This window comes from Cervus elaphus, chromosome 2, assembly GCF_910594005.1.
Source record: "Cervus elaphus chromosome 2, mCerEla1.1, whole genome shotgun sequence".
Lineage (NCBI taxonomy): Eukaryota > Metazoa > Chordata > Mammalia > Artiodactyla > Cervidae > Cervus > Cervus elaphus.
Window position 1 is genome coordinate 38,739,647 of NC_057816.1, and position 23,807 is coordinate 38,763,453.

At 40.5% G+C, this 23,807-nt stretch overlaps 1 protein-coding gene across 20 annotated transcripts in view; it reads right to left on the reverse strand.

The window, feature by feature from the left end:
- The window catches only part of DLG2 (discs large MAGUK scaffold protein 2), a 2,231,561-nt gene that overhangs the window by 1,286,046 nt on the left and 921,708 nt on the right, over positions 1 to 23,807 (reverse strand). The window lies entirely within an intron of this gene.

Consider the following 23,807-nt stretch of genomic DNA (forward strand, 5'->3'; position numbering starts at 1 on the left):
ACTATGTACCAGTGTGTTAAGTGATGGGGGAACAATGGAGGATGCCTGCCTTTCAATGACTTGCCATTAAGAGTGTAGGAATAAGAGATGGGAATAAACAGTAACAAGGTCCCCCAACATGAAGCAGGAGACAGGCCACACCTATGCCTTCTGTGCCACCTGAAAACCACCCACGGCGCTCACTCACCCCCCACACCCACCAGTCTAATCCCCACTTTACAGGAAGTCTGAGTTCCCTGGTTGGAATGAGGGAGAGGGAGAGACTTGGTGCTTTTCCTTTGTAAATGCAATGCACATTGAACTACTGGCAAAGTGTGCAACTTTGTAATAGCCCTGAGAAATGGTACAAGGAAAAGTAAAGACAAGGTGTTTTCATTGTCTATAAAAAACCAGAGAGTACTTGCAGATTGATTTAGCTATTTAAAAATAGAATCCAAAGAAATGACTTTCATGAAGAAGAAGGTTTAAAATATGTTTTAGTCATTTTTTTCTCTCCAGGAAGACTGTCTAAGCCACCAGCGAAGAGAGTAAAATATCATGCTTTCTAAACTTAATTCCACTCTATCCAAGCTCTGGCTACAGTGAAATTGGCCCTTTTTCCATCACCACATAAACATCTTTTAAACACATTTGAAGGTAGATTCTCTGGACATCTCTGGGTATACAGTTGGCACTTCTGAAGTTTTGCTTGTAACTTGAGGTTCAGAAACTACCACATAATTGTACTCATCTCACATGCTAGCAAAGTAATTCTCAAAATTCTCCAAGCCAGGCTTCAACAGTACGTGAACCGTGAACTTCCAGATGTTCAAGCTGGATTTAGAAAAGGCAGAGGAAACAGAGATCAAATTGCCAACATCCGTTGGATCATCAAAACAGCAAGAGAGTTTCAGAAAAACATCTATTTCTGCTTTATTGACTATGCCAAAGCATTTGACTGTGTGGATCACGACAAACTGAAAATTCTTCAAGAGATAGGAATACCAGACCACCTGACCTAACTCCTGAGAAATCTGTATGCAGGTCAAAAAGGAACAGTTAGAACTGGGCATGGAACAACAGACGGGTTCCAAATCGGGAAAGGAGTATGACAAGGCTGTATAGTATTACCCCGCTTATTTAACTTATATGCAGAATACATCATGCGAAACGCTGGGCTGGATGAACCACAAGCTGGAATCAAGATTGCCAGGAGAAATATCAATAATCTCAGATACGCAGATTACACCACCCTTATGGCAGAAAGTGAAAAAGAACTAAAGAGCCTCTTGATGAAAGTGAAAGAGGAGAGTGAAAAAGTTGGCTTAAAACTGAACATTCAGAAAATTAAGATCATAGCATCTGGTCCCATCACTTCATGACAAATAGATGGGAAAACAATGGAAACAGTGAGAGGCTTTATTTTAGGGGGCTCCAAAATGAATGCAGACGGTGATGGCAGCCATGAAATTAAAAGACACTTTCTCCTTGGAAGAAAAGCTATGACCAACCTAGACAGCACATTAAAAAGCAGAGACATTACTTTGCCAACAAAAGTTCATCTAATCAAAGCTATGGTTTTTCCAGTAGTCATGTATGGATGTGACAGTTGGACTATAAAGAAAGCTGAGCGCTGAAGAACTGATGCTTTTGAACTGTGGTGTTGGAGAAGACTCTTGAGAGTCCTGAGGAGATCCAACCAGTCAATCTTAAAGGAAATCAATCACGAATATTCATTCGTGAAGGACTGAAGCTGAAGCTGAAACTCCAATATTTTGGCCACCTGATGCGAAGAGCTGACTCGTTTGAAAATATCCTGATGCTGGGAAAGATTGAAGGCAGGAGAAGGGGATGACAGAGGATGAGATGGCTGGATGGCATCACTGACTCGATGGACATAAGTCTGAGCAAGCTCCAGGAGCTGGTGATGGACAAGGAGCACTGGCATGCTGCAGTCCATGGAGTCGTAAAGAGTCAGACATGACTGAGCGACTGAACTGAACTGAGGGTCAGGATGAGGGTGGTTGGATTGTAGAAGCAGTCTTTCTGGCCAGGCCTGCTCAGGATTTGGACTCTTTTAGCAAAGTCACTGAAGCTTTAACTTTCTAAAGGAAACCTCTGCAGTCTAAAAAAATAATACAGCTTCTGTAACTTCTTCCCTCAGAAACATGGAGAGAAGTTTTAATCATTATGTAGACAGCTGAATCCTAGGCTGTAGAGTCTGATGATCTTGCTCTATATGCCCAGGTAAATTACCTTGATTTGCTCATTTGCATTACTAAGGGACCAAATAGATTTTTCTAACAGAAAAAATACCATAATGCAGATTAGTAAAATCACACAGTACACTGTAAAATGTTTTCTTTAGTTGTTATTCCTTCAAATCTGAAAGAACATTTCTCTGAATCTGGAAGAATTTTAGCTCGTGTAAAGCAGCAGTCTCATATATACCTGGAGCATCAATTAAAAGCACTGGTTGCTGAGTTTTTTTGTTTCTTTTGTTTTCAGGATCCCAGTTCTCTGTGGATGAACACATGTACAGGTTCTCAACTTGTCTTTCACTACTTGGTACAACAGCAACATGTCTTAAAGCAAAAATGTCTTGAAAGCCAATGGGCATAGAAGGCTATTTCTTTTTTTAAATGTTTTATTTTGTATTGGGGTATAGTGAAGGGATTCAGCCATACATATACATGAATCCATGCTTCCCCAAACCCCGTTCCTATCCAGGCTGCCACATAACATTGAGCAGAGTTCCTTATGCTATACACAAAGTCTTTGCTGGTTATCCATTTGAAATATAGCAGTGGGTATGTGTCCGTTCCAAGCTCCCTAACTATCCCTTCCCTCAGCCTTACCCCCTGATAAATCATAAGTTCATGCTCTAAGTCTAGGAGTCTGTTTCTGTTTTATAAATAAATTTATTTGTATCATTTCTTTTTAGATTCTGCACAATAGAGTTTGCCATACTGAGTGAAGTAAGAAAGCTGCTTCTTATAAGGCAAAGTCAGCTATTCCTTAAATATGCCAAGAAAAATAACCATTCGAGTAACCAGGTATTAAAGCCCTACTAAGCATACAGACATCGTCCCAGGGGGTTTATACATGTCACTTCTAATTCTTATAAGCACGCACACAATTGTTACTAATCATTCTCATTTTATAAATAAGCTCAAAGCATCAGTTTCTTGACCAGTGATACCCAGCTAGTCAACAACAGATTGGGAATTTTAACCTTATCTGCCTGTTTCTAAAGATGAAGTCTTTGCTTCCTCAGCAACTGGCCTACTACAAGTACAAAGGCAGTTATGCTAAATCTCAAAAGACAATTCCTGAATTTATCTGGGAGCCAAGGGGTTTTAGATAAAAGGTCTATTCGCATGCTCTAGGCCTATCTCACTGCTTTACCTCAAGTGACAACTCAACCTGATTCAGAAGAAACAGAGTTTCACCATGTGAGCACTTCCCTGGGTGAAAGAGGTTCCTTTAGTCCTCCCAAAGTAAGACATTACCTTTACCTCCCTGTCTAACGACGTTTTCTTTCAGAAGAATGTCTTCGAAGGGCAGGGTGAAGAAGCACTAAAAGTATATAGAAGACATCTGACTGGACTGAATTAATTTTTTTAAAGTAAAGCAAGAAAAGAAAATGGAGAAAGTAGAAAAAGAACTATTACTCTAGATGCTGAACAGTGAAATTAATGTGGGTACCTGAGAAAGGCTTGGTAAAGCAGGAGATTTGAGTCTCTAAGTCAAAGGCTTCCCTCCTGCTTTTTGCCACTGATACAAGATGTCCAACTTCTCTAGAATTTGGAACCTGCAGTGCTAAGGAAACACACAGATTTCATCTATAGGAAAAGCATATTGCAGCCAATTCTTGATTATCTGCATCCCTAGAAAACTGCAGTAAGAGAGTTAATATCCTAACATGGAAAATTTACCCACCAGCTTCTAAGCCATGAGCTTGCCCTTCTTACTTCTACCTCTAAAACTGGATAAAGAGGAAGCAGTCAGGAAGGAGAAAGAGGGAACTGGTTTTGCAGGCAGACTCAGTTCATATTCTGGCTCCTCAAGCACCAGTTAGGTGTTTATGGAAAACTTTGAACTTCACTGAAACTCAAAATACTAGCAATAAAATGGAGCTTATAAGACCTACCTCTTAACTGCTTTTCTAAGGATAAATAAAATGATACACGCAAAATAATTAGCAAAACACCTGCTATACAATAGTCTACACGAAGACTAGCCATGTTCACCCAGAGGCTCCGTAACAGACTATACTTCCCTTCATCTAAAAGTTTGAGAAATTGTCCCATCTTACACAAGCATAAATCAGAAAGTGAATATCCACAATTATATTTAGTAACATCTTCACATGAGTTGGTGAATGTCACAGGGGAGTGTTTCCTGTGCTTTATCTATTAATTGCCTGTTCCTCAGTGGAGTGTGTATCCACTGGGGACAGGCAACTCTACCACTCGGACTGGCATGGGAAACACTTGGCATTCAGACCAACTCACTGAAAAATATGCAAGAGGACAATTTGCCTTGTTTCTTCCACAAAGATAATGGTGTGAGACATCTTCCCAAAAGTTTTCAGGAAGAGTATCGGCTTTGAAATCTTTCTGTTTTGATTTTTGTTTCTAGTTTTCCTTGGAAAACAAAACTGAGAGCCTTAAAAATTCCCAGGATGGGGCAGTGGATGCTATTCTCCAAACATCACAGGCTTCTAGTAGTTGGCAAGAACTTACGTGCGCATGGTAGATGGGGAAAAAAATAACCCCTTTCTCCTAAAAGATGGGTTCTTTAAATGCAAATAATTTGGTACAGATCACTTGATGCTACAGAATTTGACTGTGGCTGTAAACATAAAGGGTCTTGTCAAAAGCATTTGAACCAGGTACCAAATAAAGTGTGCCAGGTGTTTACAGAACCCGGCAGTTAAAATCGTGTCTGTGGGTAAGAAAAGAAAGCAGCTTCTTGACAACTTCTTTGAGCCTTAATTCTTTGAAGTTTATCTGATAGCTCTGTCAGGACCAGGCATGCGTCCAGAATAACTTCTGAGACTGCTCATCACACAAGAGACAGGCACAGCATGAACCACCTAGATGCTTCAGTCTGACAGAAACAACCAGAATCCAGTGCTTTAAGTCACTATCCTGAAAACCAATGGCCTGGAAGGTCAATTTTGGTTTAAAAACAACAACAGCCATGAACCTCAGGGTATATGACGTCACATCCAAACAAAAGGGAAATAAACAAAAGTAAAAGTATTAGTCCCTTCTTAATGCTATGTACTGAGGGCTTGGTTTAATTAAAACCACCAAACCTTTACTGCCCTGCCTGCATAGGTGATGTGTACTATGACGGGCCCTGAGACACAGAACATTATCTGGCTGAAGTCTAATGGGGAAACTTGTTCCTCGCACATCAGCAGAGCGAGTTAAACTGAGGCTCAGCCCCTGTCATTAAAAGGCTCACAATGTATGTCTCTGCCTGTGACCTGTGTGCACAGGTACTGAGGCAGAAAGTGAGATAATATTAAACTGCTATAATACACATTTATAAATTCTAGAGACATTTACAACATATCTAATATATTCTTAATATATAATTGATATGTACTATATATACTAAATGTGATATGTATTAATAGCATATAAAGAGCTTTAAAAGTCCAAGGAAAGAAACAATGAATTCTGCTGGAGAGAACTGAAGAAGGCTTCTCATAGGAGGTACAATTCAACTGTACTGAGAATGGTAAGTACATTTTTTCCATTTGAAGAAATAACAGAAGGGAATGTTTTTATCATAACAATTCTTACACCCATGACCAAACACTGGGTTGGCAAGAAAGTCCGTTTGGGTTTTTCTGTAATATGAAAAAACCCCAAAGGAACTTTCTGGCCAAACCAGTAAATGGCGACAATGATGCTCCCTGTGGATCTACAGCTACAATCATCACTAAATTAATATCTGTCAGTGAAACAGGTAATAATACATATTTGGCTGTAATTTAACCAATAAAATATACAGTAAGATGCGTGTGTGTGCAAAGTCGCTTCAGTTGGGTAAGACTCTTTGCAACCCTATGGACGGCAGCCTGGCAGACTTCTTTGTCAATGAAATTCTCCAGCCAAGAATACTGGAGTGGGTTGCCATGCTCTCCTCGAAGGGATCTTCCTGACCCAGAGTCTGAGCCTTCATCTCTTACATTCCTGCATTGGCAAGTGGGTTCTTTACCACCAGCGCCACCAGGGAAGTCCACATAGTAAGATACACAGGCATTAATCAGATCCTAGGTGTGTCAGACCACTGTTATTCCCAACCAGGTATTTGCGATAGATCAGGGGTAGAAATGCTTTGAAAAGTAAATATGATAGACATAATTCTGTCCTGTGAAAAGAGAAAATATCTAAGAATAATTCCATTTATCTATTCTGCTCCTGCTAAATTCTTTCATTTAAAAAAGTCTTTATTAAACACCTATAGGATGTCAAGCAGTCATTAGATAATCCTGTCCCTGAGGACCCATTATGTTCTCATTAAACTGACTGAGTTGACCTGCAGGGGAGAACTCACAGGTAGTCTGTCAGACAGACAGATAAATAACATCAGGTCAGTATGATAAGCTCTCTTGCAGAGGTGTGAACAGTATCTGGGGGTCAAAAATAACCAACCACGAGATCTGCTAGCATTTTATTACCCCAAATCCAATGTGCATATACAGGGAAGTGATCTCCATGTCACTTATTATCACTTATTATTTGTGATAATGATAATGCTCACACATTACTTCATTTCATCCTCACAAGAATCCTATGAAGTAGGAGTTATCAGCTTCTTTTACAGATGAAGGAAAATGAGTCGCAGAAAGTTTAGATCATGTACCCAAGCTAACACGGCTAAAAAAGCATAAACTAGGTTGTGAATAAGACCTTACTGTTGCTAAAACCTGTGCTCTTCCACCTCATCATAGTTGGCTCTTTTGATTGTAATTACCATGAGAATAGAGGCCACAGAAAATGATAAGCATATAAGAACTCAAAGGGACCTTAGAGATGAATTATTCACACTCTTTACTTCACAGAGGAAGGGACAGGCTGGTTCTGTTATCCAGGTAACCAGGGACCTATTTTGTTCTTAGAGCAAAAGGCACATGTATGGGTGAATAGATTCCATGTAAATACCAGTTCCTCCCGGTTAAAAGCAGAGACCCAAGGAGACAATGAGCACATGAGGAACTGAAGTCCAAGGGCAAGACTCTGGCTACTTGACTACCACATTCTTCTGTTTCATTTCTCTGTTATACCATACTGCCTCACTTTTGGGTAATAACAATCTCCCATGAATAAATTATTATATTTTCTAAAGCAACCAAAGTTAATCAAATGTAAATTTTTAACCAAAGACACTGAGGGTTTTCTATGATGTCCATCCCAATGATTCAGTCTCAGAGCCCCCAAAATACTCAATTAATACAAGCCTTTTGCCTTAAGGCCTTCGGTGAGGGGTGGGGGGAGGGAAGCAAGTTTGCTCTTTGTTTTCTTCCCTGCATCCTGAGTATCACCATGTGTTCCAAAGTTCCACAAACCTCTCAGCCCTTGAATATGACTTCTAAGAATTCTCTGATGAAAGAAACATTCGCTTGGTTCCCTAGTAACGTTTCTTTATAGTGTCACAATGTACAAATAGCCCACTTTCAAAAAAGGTTATAATAAAGGATCAAAATGAATTGTGCTACTCAACAGAAAATACTCATTATTGATAATAAGGCCAGCTCAACATCCCATAGAATAAAGCCCTAAGAGGTAGATATTAGGAGAGGTGCACAAAGGCAGTGTAATGACTATGGTGGTGAAAACTTCATGGGTTAAATAAAGCCACCCAAGTGTTTGAATGTGCTGTGTTGATGAATTAGGTGTTAATACATAAAGCCACTCACAGTGGTTGTGATTTGTTGAGCTAGTCAATGTTTTGTATTATGCTTTTAAACAAGGAAATCAAGGTCTTGTTTTTACAAGAGGGAAGCTATACAAAATATCCTCCTCTCTGTTTGATAGATCAAGCTTCCTACTGGAGCTGGCCCGAAGCAGAAACAGTGAGGAAGGGCTGTCTCTGGTCGTTTTGGTGTTGGGTTTCCTCTGAGACAGCCTGCAGCCTGGTCCAAAGGCATGCTCTACATTTGAAATCCTGATTCTGGGACGTCCAGGGACAACTGCAGAGCTGCTCTGATCCCATAAACCTATAGTTTTCATAATCAGACCTGCTAAACATTGCTCAGAAATCCTAGGCAATGACTCTAGGAAGTTCCCCTTTCTCACGTTTCTTCAAGGACCATCCTAACCAGCATCACGCTCTTTGAGTCCCTAACATCAACTCCTTTCTCCTGGGGAGAGCAAATAGGAGGGATTAAGCAGGAACCCTCTTAGCTTCCAGGTATTTTTTCCCTATAAGGAGGCTCTAGGCTTGTGTAGCAGCTTCTGTCCCAAAACTAATGCACCCCCTGAGCTGAGAACCCTATCCATCCTTTCCCACCTCCTTAGCAACCTCACGTCTTTAAATACACCTCTTTCCTTTATTTTAACTTTTCCTTCTGCAGCTGCTCCAGAAGTCTTGCCAACGCTCACTCCACCTCTTCCACGCCGCTCACTCCTGGCTTCTCCTGCCACATTCGGGCTCTGCTTTCTCCTCCACTGAAACCAGCTGGTGGAAGTGCCAATAACTTCCTCATTACCAAATGCAAAAGGACCTTCTCTCTCCCTTTTGTTGTAGGTATCAGTGACATGGGAGTCCTGGCATGAGACTGAAGGTTTTAATTACCAAATCCAGAAGAAAGTTCAGAAAAACAAGGGCCAACTAGAGAGTTGATCTAAAGCAAAGGAGAGCAGGAGAGGCACGGAGAAATGAAGACACTTTCCCAGTATTCTGTTACGGGTGAGCAGCAGTTCTGGACTTGGAAGTCACGAAGCTGGGGCTTCTGCTTGTCTAACCTTTCACTGAACGGCTATTTGTAGTCTCCTGTACTATTTTCTAACACTGCGCGTCAGCCTTTCCCCACAAGTACATACTGATTTCAGTCTATTCTATTTTGTAGATATACTATATTTACTCAGTCATCTATTGATGGGTATTTAGGTCATTGTCGACTTTTCCTGTAACCTCAACCCAACAACAACAACAAAAGGTGTAGTAAACTTTCTTATAGATACGTTTTGTGCTCTTGTAGAAGTCTATTTGCAAGATAAATTCCTAGAAATGAAATTACTGAGTCAAAGGGTCTACGCTTTACAAAAAGAGACAGATACTATCAGTTTAAAGAATGTACCAATGTGCATGAAAGTTTGATTTTACTCGATATTTCTGAACTACTTGACTTGATCAACTTTTTCTCAACGCCTTCATTTTCACGGCCCCTCTCTGGCTATTGTTTCTCCATATTTTTAAAGCATCCTCTTCCTCCATGTTCTCCTCCAGTGCTGGGCATTCCCAAGGGTTCTGTCTGTTTCTCTTGGTCTATAGCTTTCCCGCAAGTAATTACATTCATGTCAATTGTTTCAGCTATGACTTTCATGTGCCTATGCTGCTTAAAAAATCTAGTCCAGATCTATCTTCTTGGCTCTGGATTTTTGTATCCCATAGCTTTCCAAAATATCTTTCCTTAGACATTTCACAGACATTTTGATTTCAAATGTCAGAGGCTGATTTCATCACCTTCCTCCTCAAACCTGTTCTCTCCTCTATTTTGCCTGTGACAGTGAAAGCCACAATGATCCAGCTAATCTCTGAGGCAGAAGCCTGTGAATTATTCTAGATTTCCTCCCTCAGCCCACACAGCTGATCAATAACCAATCCTCGTTGAATCTATTTCTTCATTAACTCTCATTTATCTCCCATCCCTATGTCACCTCTTATTGAACTATTATAAAAATCAAGAAACTAAACAACAAAAATACACAAACACACAGATGTCTTATTTGAAAATGAAAGTGAAAGTCACTCAGTCGTGTTCGACTCCATGGAATTCTCTAGGCCAGAATATTGGAGTGGGTAGCCGTTTCCTTCTCCAGGGGATCTTCCCAACCCAGGGATCAAATCCAGGGATCGAACTCAGTTCTCCCGCATTGCAGGAAGATTCTTTACCACCTGAGCCACGAGGGAAGCCCAAGAATATTGGAGTGGGTAGCTTATCCCTTCTCCAGGGCATCTTCCTGACCCAGGAATCAAACCAAGGTCTCCTGCATTGCAGGCAGACTGTTTACCAACTGAGCCACCAGGAAAGCCCAAATGGTTTTATTTGGGTTTGCATTAAACCTATGACTCACTTTGGAAAGAAGTGACATGTTTACAACATTTACTCTTCCAAGAACATGAGGCATTTCCTCATTTATTCAAATATTTTATGCTTGTTACTAAAATTTTATCACTTTTTTCTAGCCATCATTCTTCTAGGCTAATGCATTTTTTTTTTGGCTTTTCCTCTAAAATTCTTCTGTCATATATTAATCCAGTCTTTGCTCATACATTCACTTGGATATTGTTGATCTCCCAATGAATTTTTTTCACCTTCTCACAATTATGGCCACTACACTGTCACTGGCATTAAAACTTATTTATTCTTACATCTGACTCTCTGGGCTCTTAAAACCTATGAAAAACTTAAGAGGCTGGGCTGATGTACAGCATTTTTAGCTTCCATGGTGCTTTTTAGGATCATGTGGCAAGGTTATTGATGTCTCCTATCTAGCGAACACGATTACATTTTCCCATAGCTTATGTAAAGTAAAAAATAAACCTTTCCCCACTAAAAAATTCCCAAAGTCTATCAGTTACTTTTCATCATATCAATACAAGAACTAGCATACCATATTCTGTTATCAAACACCAACAGCTCCATATTATTCTAGACTCCAACTGTCTGTGACCACTTCAGGTAGTGCCAGCTTTAATGAGACAGATGACAACTGACCTTTGCCCTCAGCACATCTTTGGAGGTTTCCATTTTGTCTGATGACACACAACATCTTCCTATAAACACTGAAAGTTTTTCTGGATCTGGGTTTTACTGAATTAACTTCTCAACAAGAAGGTCACTTAAGTCCTTTCTAATACATTCACAATTACACAAATCTTACTTAATAACAGGAAAAATGAAGGTTTTCTAAGACAAAAACGAAGTACAGTTTAACTGCTGCAGGTTTTTTATTAACAGGTATCTTAATAAAAAATAACAATAATAATAATTTTGTGACCCAGGTCCATTTCACAGAAAGGACCAGGCTCAACTCTTATAGGCATCTTTTATTTAAAGCTTTAGCCCCATTTCATAGATGAGAAAAGTTTCATCTTATAGCGAGTTGAAACGAGCTTTATGGTAACCTTTATTTATAACCTCTGAAATCAACAGAACTAGGACCACAGTCTCATTAGGGTCAGTTATTTGAAGTCAGAGATCAGTCTCCTTATTCTCACCACCAATGATTTCCCTATCACCTCACCATCTTCTCTTGTTTATGCTTGCCTCCTTAGACTGTCTCTTCCAGGAACAACTGGAGTGTCCTCACTGGGCCAGCTCCCATTTGTGGGTTCTCCTCTTACACTATGGTGCCAGAAGCAAACTCATTTTGCGTTCAAGACAGACTGTCTTGCCCCTTAGTTATAAGTCCTCCTAACTCACAGGACATAACAGTGCATGTTTCTATTGAGGTCTCAAGAAGTTGTCTTCTACTGCTCTATGAGTCAGGTAATCTCTTGGCTCCTGGGTGCCAGTGAACTGGGTCAGAACTGATGGAAAAGATGGAGCAATTAGTAGCTTCCTGCCTCTCTATAGCATTTTTAGGGGAGAAAGCATTTTTGCACCTGGATCACTCTGCAGGATTCTGAGACATCCCGACAGACAGATCTCTAGTTCTAGTTTCCTTATGCACATCTAGCAGTAATTATAACTCAGCTGTTCTGTTTGCAGATGGCTGTGTGCATAAACGTAAGTGCTCTCTCTGTAGAATATGAAGTGGTACCTTGTAGCTCTAACAAGTACAGTACATTACGTCTACAAGCGGTAACATGAGCCTGGGGACCCTACCTTGCAGAGATCCAAATGCTTTCTACTCTACTGTTGCCAGCACCAGCTCCCCCACGGAACCTCTTTTTAATCCCCATAATCCTCTAAGTTTTCTGTGACCCTCACTTCATCTCATCTCACAATAAATCTTGGGGACTATCATATCTGTCTAATTCCTCCTCATTTACTACGAACTCTTCAAGGGCAGGGACTACGGGTCACTTATCTTTACATTCCACAAAGTATCTAAAAGGATAACTCCATAGGCATCCGTACTTGCTTGCTTAAAGAACCAAGGTCACTCTCCTGGGGGGAGGGGGCTGCATTTCCCTCGCTAGCTGTGCCATCTTTGCCAAGTCATTTAACCTCTGACTCTGAGTTCTGCACCTGTAATCGGTAATGGATCAGTCAAATAATAAATGTACGGAATAAATCTGGCCCGTTTTCACCACTCAATAGATCCTATTACTCTTACTTCTACAGAAAGACTTGCTGTTTTGTTTTGTGATATGTGTTTATTTGCTTTCCTTTCCTGCTGGCTGGGGAGTCCAAGGTCAGAGCCTGAGTCTTACTTATTTTTGTACTTGGCAGAAAAGAAATGTTTGTTGGGTCAGAAGCTACCTGGCATCAAACTTTTGCTTCATCACATTTGTTCCCTTACTATTGAAGGTCTCCTGGCATGGAATTCAGAGGGACAAGTTTGCTGCCACTCTTCTACTGGGACTCCCAGGTAGCTATAGCTCCAGCAGGCTTTCTAGCACTCTCTTCCTCCCATTTCCTGTCCTCTGCAGATCACTCATCTCCTTACCAGATGGAGCTTTGAAAAAGCTCTATCTTTTCCTTACCCTGATTTCTTTAAAATGCACCTTTCTTAAAAAAAAAAAAAAAAAACAAAAAACAAACCCTTCTTGAAGCAGAAATATATCTAAAGCTTCAGAGACTTTCTGAACTTCTGTTCCTTTCCATTGAAGTTCTATTTGAAACACAGACACATAAAGAATGCAACCAAATGGCCCTTGACAGACAAACGGATAAAGAAGATGTGGTATATATACACAGGGGAATGTTACTCAGCCATAAAAAAAGAATGTGATAATGCCACTTTCAGCAACATGGATGGACCTAGAGAGTCTCGTATTAAATGAAGTAAGTCAGACCGAGAAAGACAAACATCATATGATATCACTCATATGTGCAATCTAATTTTTAAAAAATGATACAACATAAACTTATTTACAAAATAGAAATGGACTTATAGATGTTGAAAACAAATTTATAGATACCAAAGGAAAATGTGTGTGTGTGGGGGGGGGGTGGGTGGCATAAATCAAGAGCTTGGGATGAACAAAAACACTACTATATATAAGATACAGAACCAACAAGAAACTACTGTATAGCACAGGGAACTCTATTGAATATTCTGTGATAACCTATATGAGAAAAGAATCTGAAAAAGAATGAATAAACACATATTTATAACTGAATCACTTTGCTGTACATCTGAAACTAACATAAAACTGTAATCACATATTCTCCAATAAAGCTAAAAATAAGAATGAAAATACAAACAAAAGACTTGCCCTCCTGAAAAAAACTGAAATGCTAGCCAGCTATCTCTGATACAAAAATGGTTCTGATCTGCCCCATGCATTGTATCCATTACTGAGAGATTTGCAAGGTGACTAGATCCATTTTATTCCCTCCTACTCCCTTGTCTCTCATCTCATAACTTACCAAAAAATAGAAATAGAAGCAGAACATTGATTTATGACCTAGAGTTACTCAGTTTATACAAAAAGTGGCAAAAGTCTCAGGCCAAGGTAAACATATTTGATTCTATGCATTGCAATGTTGAGTAGGGCTTCCCAGTGGCTCAGTGGTAAAGTGCCAATGCAAGAGACACAGGACATGTGGGTTCACATCCCTGGGTCTGGAAGACCCCCTGGAGGAGGAAAGGCAGTCCACCCCAGTATTCTTGCCTGGCAAATCCCATGGATGGAGGAGCCTGATGGACCATGGTCCATAGGGTCACAAAAGTCAGACTCTACTGAGCATATTCAAGACTCTAGAGCCTACCTGGGGATTCTGAGGAAAAGTTTATTAATTCAATTATGCAAATAATCCTCAACCTTCTCTGAGCCAAGAGCTGAAATGTTCTGTTATCTTGAATGCTTTACTAGGAGCCAGAGAAGAAAACAAAGTTCGTGAGTCACTCAATGCTATTTACTAAACAACAAATACTGAGCGACTTTCACTTTCACCAAGTCACAGAGAAAAGTAGAGTGTTCAGAGGCAAAGGCCCAGGTTTGGAGAGAACAAAATGCCCAGAAGGCAAAGCAGCAGTGTTTAGAGGCAGACTTCTGGGCATGACTTGTGGTTCTCTCACTGCATTTTGTGACCTTGGGCAAGTCACAATTTCTCTATCCTCTTCATCCTCCATCTGTAAAATGACAACCAAAATCTACATTGTTTCTTTCACGGGGTAGTCTGGAGAATTAGGGGTATATGCAAATGCTTATAAATGGCAATAAACTATGCAAATGTTATTTCTCTCAGGGTGCCTGTTCTTCCACCCATGCACACGATTCGTTTGCCAGGGCTCAAATCTTCTGGATGGCATTTTGCCAGTTCACTTCCATTCACTAAAACAATCAACATTCAACAATCAACAGCAGAATATGGATCTGGGCCTCAGAGGAGAAAGCAAGACTAATTTATTCATGACTTGATAACAGATAAAGAAAAAACTTATTACCGCAGGTCAGTTTTCACCATGCAGAGAAAGGCGAGGAGACACATTAACAATAAATCTCACTCTGGCATATAACCTCTGTGTGCAGAGAAACACCATGCAAAGAGATGATTGCTGTTCCATCTGGCATGCATAGACGGCTTAGAATCATGATACATCCAGTTTCAATTCATCTGTCAGTAGCAAGAAAATTCTTCCATGTGTATAACCAGTCCAGTCTTCCTAAAGTATTTGGAAATAGATCCAACATCTGTTCAATTCTCTGCAAAGGCATCAAGTAGATTTACTCAAACTAAGGAGGAAAATAAAAATCACCCCAAAACTATATGTCTGCTTTCTGAAAAGGTCAATCAATATATAAAAAATGTGAATCAACAAAAACAATATAAAACACTGAAGGTTAACAAAAATAGAAAAAAAAACTTTATCTTACTAAGAATATTGCTGAAGGCTGTGAAAAGGAAGGGTAAGTTAAATATAGCATAGTTGGGAGGAATGAGAAAGTCTTTGGGCTAGCTATTAGAGATCTAACAACCTGCCACAGAATGTATTTGGGATCATGTGAAAGTCTCTAGGCTTTATTGTGCACCACTTCCTTAATTGAAAATAGGACAGCTGAATTTAGACAATGTAAAGCATAATGGAACAAGACAGACCTGGATTTAAATCTCAGCTCTAACACTAATGAAGTAACCATGGAGAATCACAAAATTCTTAGACCTCTGGTATAATCATTTGTTAAGTGGAAATAAGATTAACTCCCTCAAAAGATTGTTACAGATATTAGATAACATGCATTTAAAATACCTGGAGCATAATACACAGTTGAATTATTTTAATTATCCCCTTCAAGAGTCTATGTTGGGGATGTATACAAACATACGTGTCTATGGTGGTCTCTTCCCTCGAAACTCAGTTGGTAAAGAATCTGCCTGCGGTGCAGGAGACCCAGGTTCGATCCCTGAATCTGAAAGATCCCCTGGAGAAGGAAATGGCAAGCCACTCCAGTATTCTTGCCTGGAGAAACCCATAGACAGGGGAGCCTGGCACGCTACAGTCAATGGGTGGCAAGAGTCAGACATGACTTAGCAACTAAACCACCACCATCTACGGTGATCATGTCAAGATCAGATAAAGCTAACAGTTTTGTTTAAAATAATTGCTATTTATTGAGTGCCAACCCCAGGTCAGGTATTATCTCTATCTCTAATCTTAACAACTATTCTGAAAGGAGATAATATTGTCCCCATTTCACATATGATAAAATTGAGATCCGGAGAGATTAAGAATCTGTTTTCACGGTCATGTGACTCAGTAAAGGCTAAAGCAGATATTCAAAACTAGGCATGACTGACTAAGGTAGATATACTAGTCCCTTTCCAAGTAGGACTGCAATTAAAAAGAGAGAGAGAGAGAAACATATATACTAACTTAATGTCAAGAATTATACTCTTGGAATGTTTCAGAGCACTGTAGCTTGTGGAGTACCACATAACAACACGTGGGCAAAACCAAGCAATGACAAACAGTAATCTGGGACATGCTGACTGTAGGCAGAAACCACAGAGGAGGAACTGTAAGGACCCACAGAGGCAGCCAGGAGCCATAGCCATGGCAGCGACCAGCCTGGCCCCCTGCTCCTCCAGCAGTCTTCCCCAAAAACAGCCACCTGGTCCATACATCAGGCTAACCTCACCTGGAGGCTCTGGCTTCAACACAATTCCCGGTCAGGACTTAGCGTAGCTGTTCACTGACCCAGCGTTGAAGCAGAGGCTGCTAATTATCTTCCTAGAGTAATTTATTCCTTCTTCCTTAGAATATTGCTGCAGTTTTTAACCGGGTACAGGGCGTGTGTGTGTGTGTGTGTGTCTGTGTGTGTCTGTGTGTGTCTGTGTGTGTCTCAGTTGTGTCCGGCTCTTTGTGTTCCCATGGACTGTAGCCTGCCAGGCTCCTCTGGCATGGAATTCTCCAGGCAAGAATACTAGAGTGGGTTACCATTCCCTTCTCCAGGGGATCTTCCTGACCCAGGGATCAAACCCAGTTCACTTGCATTGCAAGCAGAATCTTTACTGTCTGAGGCACCAGGGAAATTACAGGGCTCATAACCATCTAAAATAAAGATGGCATTTCCCAGCCTCTTTGGTATCTAGGTATGGATATTTCACTTAGTGATGGACAATGCAATTTAAGTAGACTTGTTCTGTAGAGGAACTATTTCTAAATGGGGAGTGAATATAGCTTCTTCATCCCTTCTTTCCTTGTCCATCCCTTATCCCTCCTGCAGGAGGGAATGCAGACATGATGGCTGAATCTTGAACTGACGTCTAGAGTAGAAGATGGATTTCTTATGTTGAAGCTGGTTGAACAACAACATAGAAAGATCACAAGTCCCTGATAGCCATGTTACTGTCATCCTTGATTGGACTGCTTATTTCTAGGTTTCATTAACATGAGAGATAAAGTAACTTCTAACTTTTATTTCAAGTTTGCAGTTACTCACAAGCAAGTTGAATTCTAACTGACACAAGTACCAAGTCAACTTGTGGTAACTTTAATCTAATCTTGTATTTTCAGGGTGGAGCTTTGTCTTGATTTTGCCAGCTGTCTTTTGTTTGAAATTCTGTCTATTTCTGGATCCTGGATCTGGAATGGGCTCTGTAATCTGCTCCCCACCTACCACTGGAACTCTTATAATACTTTCCCAAGACCCCACCTTAGTTTTCTTCAGGTCTAGACTGGACTGACATCTTTTTAATGTACCTCCTGGCTACCAATGAACTTCTAGATGCAGTATTTTGTGATGGATTCTGGGTGTCTAAGTTGCCCATGGTGAGGGCTTCCCAGGTCACACTAGTGGTAAAGAACCTGCCTGCCAATGCAGGAGATGTGGGGTCAGTCCCTGAGCTGGGAAGATCCCTTTGAGGAGGGCATGACAACCCACTCCAGTATTCTTGCCTAGAGAATCCCATGGACAGAGGAGCCTGGCAGGCTACAGTCCATGGGGTCGCAGAGAGTCAGATGTGACGCAGTGACTGAGCACGTAGCATGTGGAAGCTCTATCAGCCCTTTGGGACTGGACAGTGCTTTTGTGACTTGGAACAAGGAACACACACATACATACAGATCTCACAGATCCGAGAAATTTCAAATGTGAAGTCAACTAAATCATCTCATTATGGACCCTCATTCTTTCCAGTTTCTGGTCCTTGGAATTCTCTGGACATTAGTTTTCAGCACCACATCTATGGGGCTTTTAGGCCAACTATTAAGTTTTAGAGGACACACAGGGCACAGAAGACCATCCTCCCTTTCAACACCAATTGTAAGCTGGGAGGTTCCCCCAAACCACCCTCAGTTTAGATAGTTCATTAGACAGACTCACAGAACTCACTGAAAGCGGCTATAGTAACAATTTTGGTGCATTTCAAGGAAAAGATGAAGATCAAAATCAACTAAGGAAAGAAGTCCAGTCCATCAAGCAGAGTCCAAATAAAGTACCCAAAGGGGAGCTTTTGTTGTCTTCTCCTTATGGAGTCATGGGTGCATTGCTCTCCTGGCGCTGAGCTATGATCACATGCACAGAGTTTTACCAACCAGAAAGCTCACCTGACTTCCGGGGCTCAGAGTTTTACTGAAACCATACACTGCCCATAGAGTTGACCTTTATTCTCCAGCCCTTGCAGAGGTTAAACTGATACTGTAGGGACTATAGCACCCCAAACCCTCATTATAAATCACATTGTTAAGACTTTCTGGTGGCCAAAACCCCCAAGCAAAGACATCCTTATCAGATATAATATTTGAAGAAGGAAACAGCAACTCACTCCAGTAGTCTTATCTGGAAAATCCCATGGACAGAGGAGGCTGTTGGGCTCTATTCCACAGGGTCACAAAGAGTCAGACATGACTGAGCAAATGAGCATACATAATATTGCAAGGCCGAGAGGGCAAAGCTGATCTTCTCCTTGGATAAGGTTAAATTCTTTGCCACACGACACCCCTCTCAGCTCCCAGGGTCCTGGACTTGATATTGGCAATTTCAATATTTCACTAGACACCCTGACAATCCATTTGGATTATCTTCAGATGACCCCCTGATGCACAGTCTGATATCTCTCTCTTAAGTACTAAGGAAGGAATCTGATGGACAAACCAACCTGACCCAGAGTAGAAATACTATGATCTGAGGCAGTAAGGGAGAAGGATGCTTCTGTTGAGTCATAAAGAAAATATTCTTAGCTTTGAACTAGACTATGAAGGAACATGTTGTAAGAGGGGGAAAATGTCCATCTCACACCAGCCTTTTGATCTACACTTTTTTATATGAAAGCCATTTTCATCAGCACTATTGAATATGAAGAGATATATAAATACACACATTGACCCAGGCAATGGGAAATATACCACAGATATAGATCTAATAATCCCTTCTGACAAGGGCAAGGTGACTGAGTAGGCCAGCTTCTTTTTCTTACTTCCTGAATTTATGCTTTAATTGAAATTGGGGCCATAAAATGTTTCACCGCATGTTATAAATAAACTCTTTGGCCTGAAGGAATCAAATTAACTTCAAGTTGTACATTTCTGTAAAGAATACATTACAGTTTAATGTGGGAGTGGGAGGATCTAAATCAATTCAGGCAGTGATGATTAATTAAAGATAGTCTGCAACATTTCCCAGGGTCTGCAGATGGATCAAAAAATTAAGTTTTAAGACTCTGTTACCATATATACTTCCACTCAACTCACTATAGGTAGAGCCACTTCGATTTTCTGCATGTAAAAAACAATACCAGAATACAATGCTTTTTTGTAATTATGTTCCTTGGAGGTAGTATCTCCTTCTTCATGTTCTAGGGATGTTTTAAGATGATTTCCTGGTTTGAGGGCCCTTGAATAACAATGAATGGTTTTATTTTTTTCTTCTGAGAGCAGAAGAAGCATTTGCCTTTTAGAATTAAGGAGAATAAGTTATATTCACAAATGTAACATGATAATTTAGAGAGAGGACCAGATTCAAAGTGGGGAGTCTTGAGTTCTACCTTTGAATTAAACTATATATGAACTATCTACTCCAGTGTTCTTGGGTTTCCCTGGTGGCTTAGCTGGTAAAGAATCTGCCCTCTGCCCTGAGCCCTCTTAATAACATTAATTGCCACCTCTTTCACAGCCATTTACAGCACTCGCATTATCTTCTTTACGCTCTTAGGACAACCTCGATTCCCAACCTTAGTAATTATCAACAAAAACAACCCTTTTCTAATAAACTCCATCAAACGTCTAATAATCGGAAGCCTTTTCGTGCAATGCGGGAGACCTGAGTTTGATCGCCGGGTTGGGAAGATCCCTTGGAGAAGGGAATGGCTACCCACTCTAGTATTCTGGCCTGGAGAACTCCATGGACTGTCTATCCATTGGGTCGCAGTGATTCAGACATGACTGAGCGACTTTCATGTTCACATATGAACATGGGGGTTCACTGGAACTTCTGAGCCTGTTTCTTCTCACATAAAACTGAAATACAACCAATGCCTTCCTCACAAGGGATTATAAATATGATATATTTGTAAAGTGAGCCTTAAAACTAGAGTGCCATAAAAACATTAATGTCTACTATATCCACTTTTAAGTAGAAATTTATCACCACTTAATAATGCAGAATTTACTGTGGGGCAAGACCTGAGGTAAAAACTCAGGATACAAACGTGAATAAGGCATCATCCCTCCCTCCAAACTGCTCATAATTTAGTATATTTCTGTGTGTGTGTTGGGGGGGGGGGGGTGGAGCTCTATCTAAGTTTCTAGAATCTAGAAAAACTACCTGGTAGCATAGGCCTTGATCATTACAAGTATTTATTATAAATGCTTATATACTGATCATTTAATGTAAATCTAGTACTTTCTCAACTTTGCTTAAAGATGAAAAGTATAAGGCACACTGAATCAAGGTCAAAGAGAAGTGGAGTACAACCGTATCTAATCCAACTTCATTGTTATTTGACACGGGCAGGGCTTTACATTTTTTCCTCTAAAATTTCTCTAACTAGGAAACCACAGATGGAAACATATAATGTAAGACAGCAGGGCATCAGGACTGCGTCTCCTCAAGCTATCTCCTTGCCTCTATGGCCATTCATTCACATGTCAGTATCAGGCAGGCAGTTTGTAGACTTAATTTTTCTATAAACCTCTTTTTAAAATCTGTCATTTCTGAGAAGGCATGATTTTACCTAGTGGAGGTCCCGGTGACCCCTTTCAGTTCAGTTCAGTCGCTCAGTTGTGTCCGACTCTGCGACCCCATGAATCACAGCACGCCAGGCCTCCCTGTCCATCACAATCTCCTAGAGTTTACTCAAACTCATGTCCATCGAGTCAGTGATGCCATCCAGTCATCTCATCCTCTGTCGTCCCCTTCTCCTCCTGCTCCCAATCCCTCCCAGCATCAGGGTCTTTTCCATGAGTTGGGGTCTTTGCATGAGTTGGCCAAAGTACTGGAGTTTAAGCTTCAGCATCAGTCCTTTCAATGAACACCCAGGGCTGATCTCCTTTAGGATGGACTGGTTGGATCTCCTTGCAGTCCAAGGGACTCTCAAGAGTCTTCTCCAACACCACAGTTCAAAAGCAGCAATTTTTTGCACTCAGCTTTCTTCACAGTCCAACTCTCACATCCATACATGACCATCAGATATAAAACCTGAGAAGCCATGAGTTTTACTCTTAACAAATTGGTACATTTCCTAAGCCAGTCAGTGAAAATTAAGTCTGGAGAGGAAACAAAGTATCAGGTCACAAGACACCATCACCTTCTTCCAGTTTCCAAGCCAACAAGATCACCTGCAGAAGCTGTATTATTCCCCCTGTTTATTACTGTAAGGTGACTTTTCCTTGGTAGGTCTTCCTCTTGCACTTCACCACTGCCTCCTCCTTCTCTCTCCCCTGATGCCAGGCTAGACTAGAGACTGATGCTCTGGGCTTGAGCATAAACAAATCAGAACCTGTTCCAACCATCTATTAACATGATATCTTGGAAGGCAGGTACCATATCTTATGCATCTGTGCTTCCACAAAGTAGATACAGAAGCACAGCAAATATTTGCTGAATAAATACATGAATGAATGGGGCGAGATTACAGGATGGAACTTACGTGTGCTCTCTTCTTCTCTAGATCCTTTTATGTCCTGCTTGTCTAGACTGTCTTGATATATCTTTCACTCCCCCAAAGTGAACAGGTTTGAATGATAAATTTATTTGGATGACAAATTTATTCCTTTTTTTAAGCCACAAACTTAAAACGCAAAAAGATGTTACAAAGCCTTTTCCATCCCATGTGGAAAACTAAGTCTTGCTAAATGTATGATATCAAAGATGTAACTGTTCAAATCAAATAGTAGAAAATGGAAAATAACACAAAATGCCCACTTTTAGTTAGGGTGAATTTATTTAATCTCAAAGTCAGAATTTGTTTAATATCGGCAAATTTTAATTTAGGAAGAAAGGTCAATACCAACTTTTCTTTTTCTTCTTTATGTTAAAGTTTTTTAAATTAAGGTATAATTCATATACCATAAAATTCACCTTTTTATAATTCAATATGTATAATTCATAGTTTTTAGCATCTTCACAACACCCTATTTATTCCTGAACCTTACTGTGGATCTTGAAACTTATAAGGATCTTGAGTTTCTCCCATCCTTGGATCCAAGTTCCTATATCTAGTTATTGAACACATGGTTACCTAGGGAAAATGTCCTTTATTTCACCAGGTCCCATCGATCTTATTCTTCCTCCCTGTCTCAGCTCAGTTCAGTTCAGTCGCTCAGTCGTGTCTGACTCTTTGCCACCCCATGGACTGCAGAACACCAGGCTTCCCTGTCCATCACCAACTCCTGGAACTTGCTCAAACTCATGCCCATCGAGTCAGTGATGCCATCCAACCATCCCATCCTCTGTCGCCCCCTTCTCCTCCTGCCTTCAATCTTTCCCGGCATCAGGGTCTATTCCAATGAATCAGCTCTTTGCATCAGGTGGCCAAAGTATTGGAATTTCAGCTTCAGCATCAGTCCTTCCAATGAATATTCAGGACTGTTTTCCTTTAGGATTGATTGTTTGGATCTCCTTGCAGTCCAAGGGACTCTCAAGAGTCTTCTCCAACATCATAGCTCAAAAGCATCAATTTTTTGGTGCTCAGCTTTCTTTAGAGACCAACTCTCACATCCATACATGACTACTGGAAAAAACCATAGCTTTGACTAGACGGACTTTGTTGGCAATGTAACGTCTCTGCTTTTTAATATTCTATCTAGGTTGGTCATAACTTTTCTTCCATGGAGCAAGTGTCTTTTAATTTCATGGCTGCAGTCACCATCTGCAGTGATTTTGGGGCCCCAAAATTAAAGCCTCTCACTGTTTCCATTGTTTTCACATCTATTTGCCATGAAGTGATGGGACCAGATGCCATGATCATAGTTTTCTGAATGTTGAGTTTTAAGCCAACATTTTCACTCTCCTCCTTCATTTTCATCAAAAGGCTCTTTAGTTCTTCTTTGCTTTCTGCCATAAGGGTGGTGTCACCTGCGTATCTGAGGTTATTGATATTTCTACACCACCTTCCTCCCCCCAACTCAGTTCAAAGGGGCTTTCAGATATCCAGACTTGTATCCATGGCCAAGCCATGACTATAGGACTCCTATTTTGAAGTTCCAAGTTTCCTTTATTGACAACCAGAATTTAGCTTTTTAATCCCAAAGTAAACTTATAGGCAGAGTATCAAAGGCTCTTTCATTCTTTAAGAGCTTTCCTCCTGAGTGAAGAGAAGTGGCAGCCACATTTCTAGGAAATACTTTAACATTTTTCAGTGACCCTTTTTATTCTATGGATAACCAACTTTCATAGTCATAATTTAGTGCCAACAATCAGCTGTCAATGACATCTGTGTACATATAGTCCCCTTTAAAAGGAGTTTCAATCAAGGCCTCCTCCTCAAATCTCTCAAACACAGAAAACCAAGCCTGAAATTA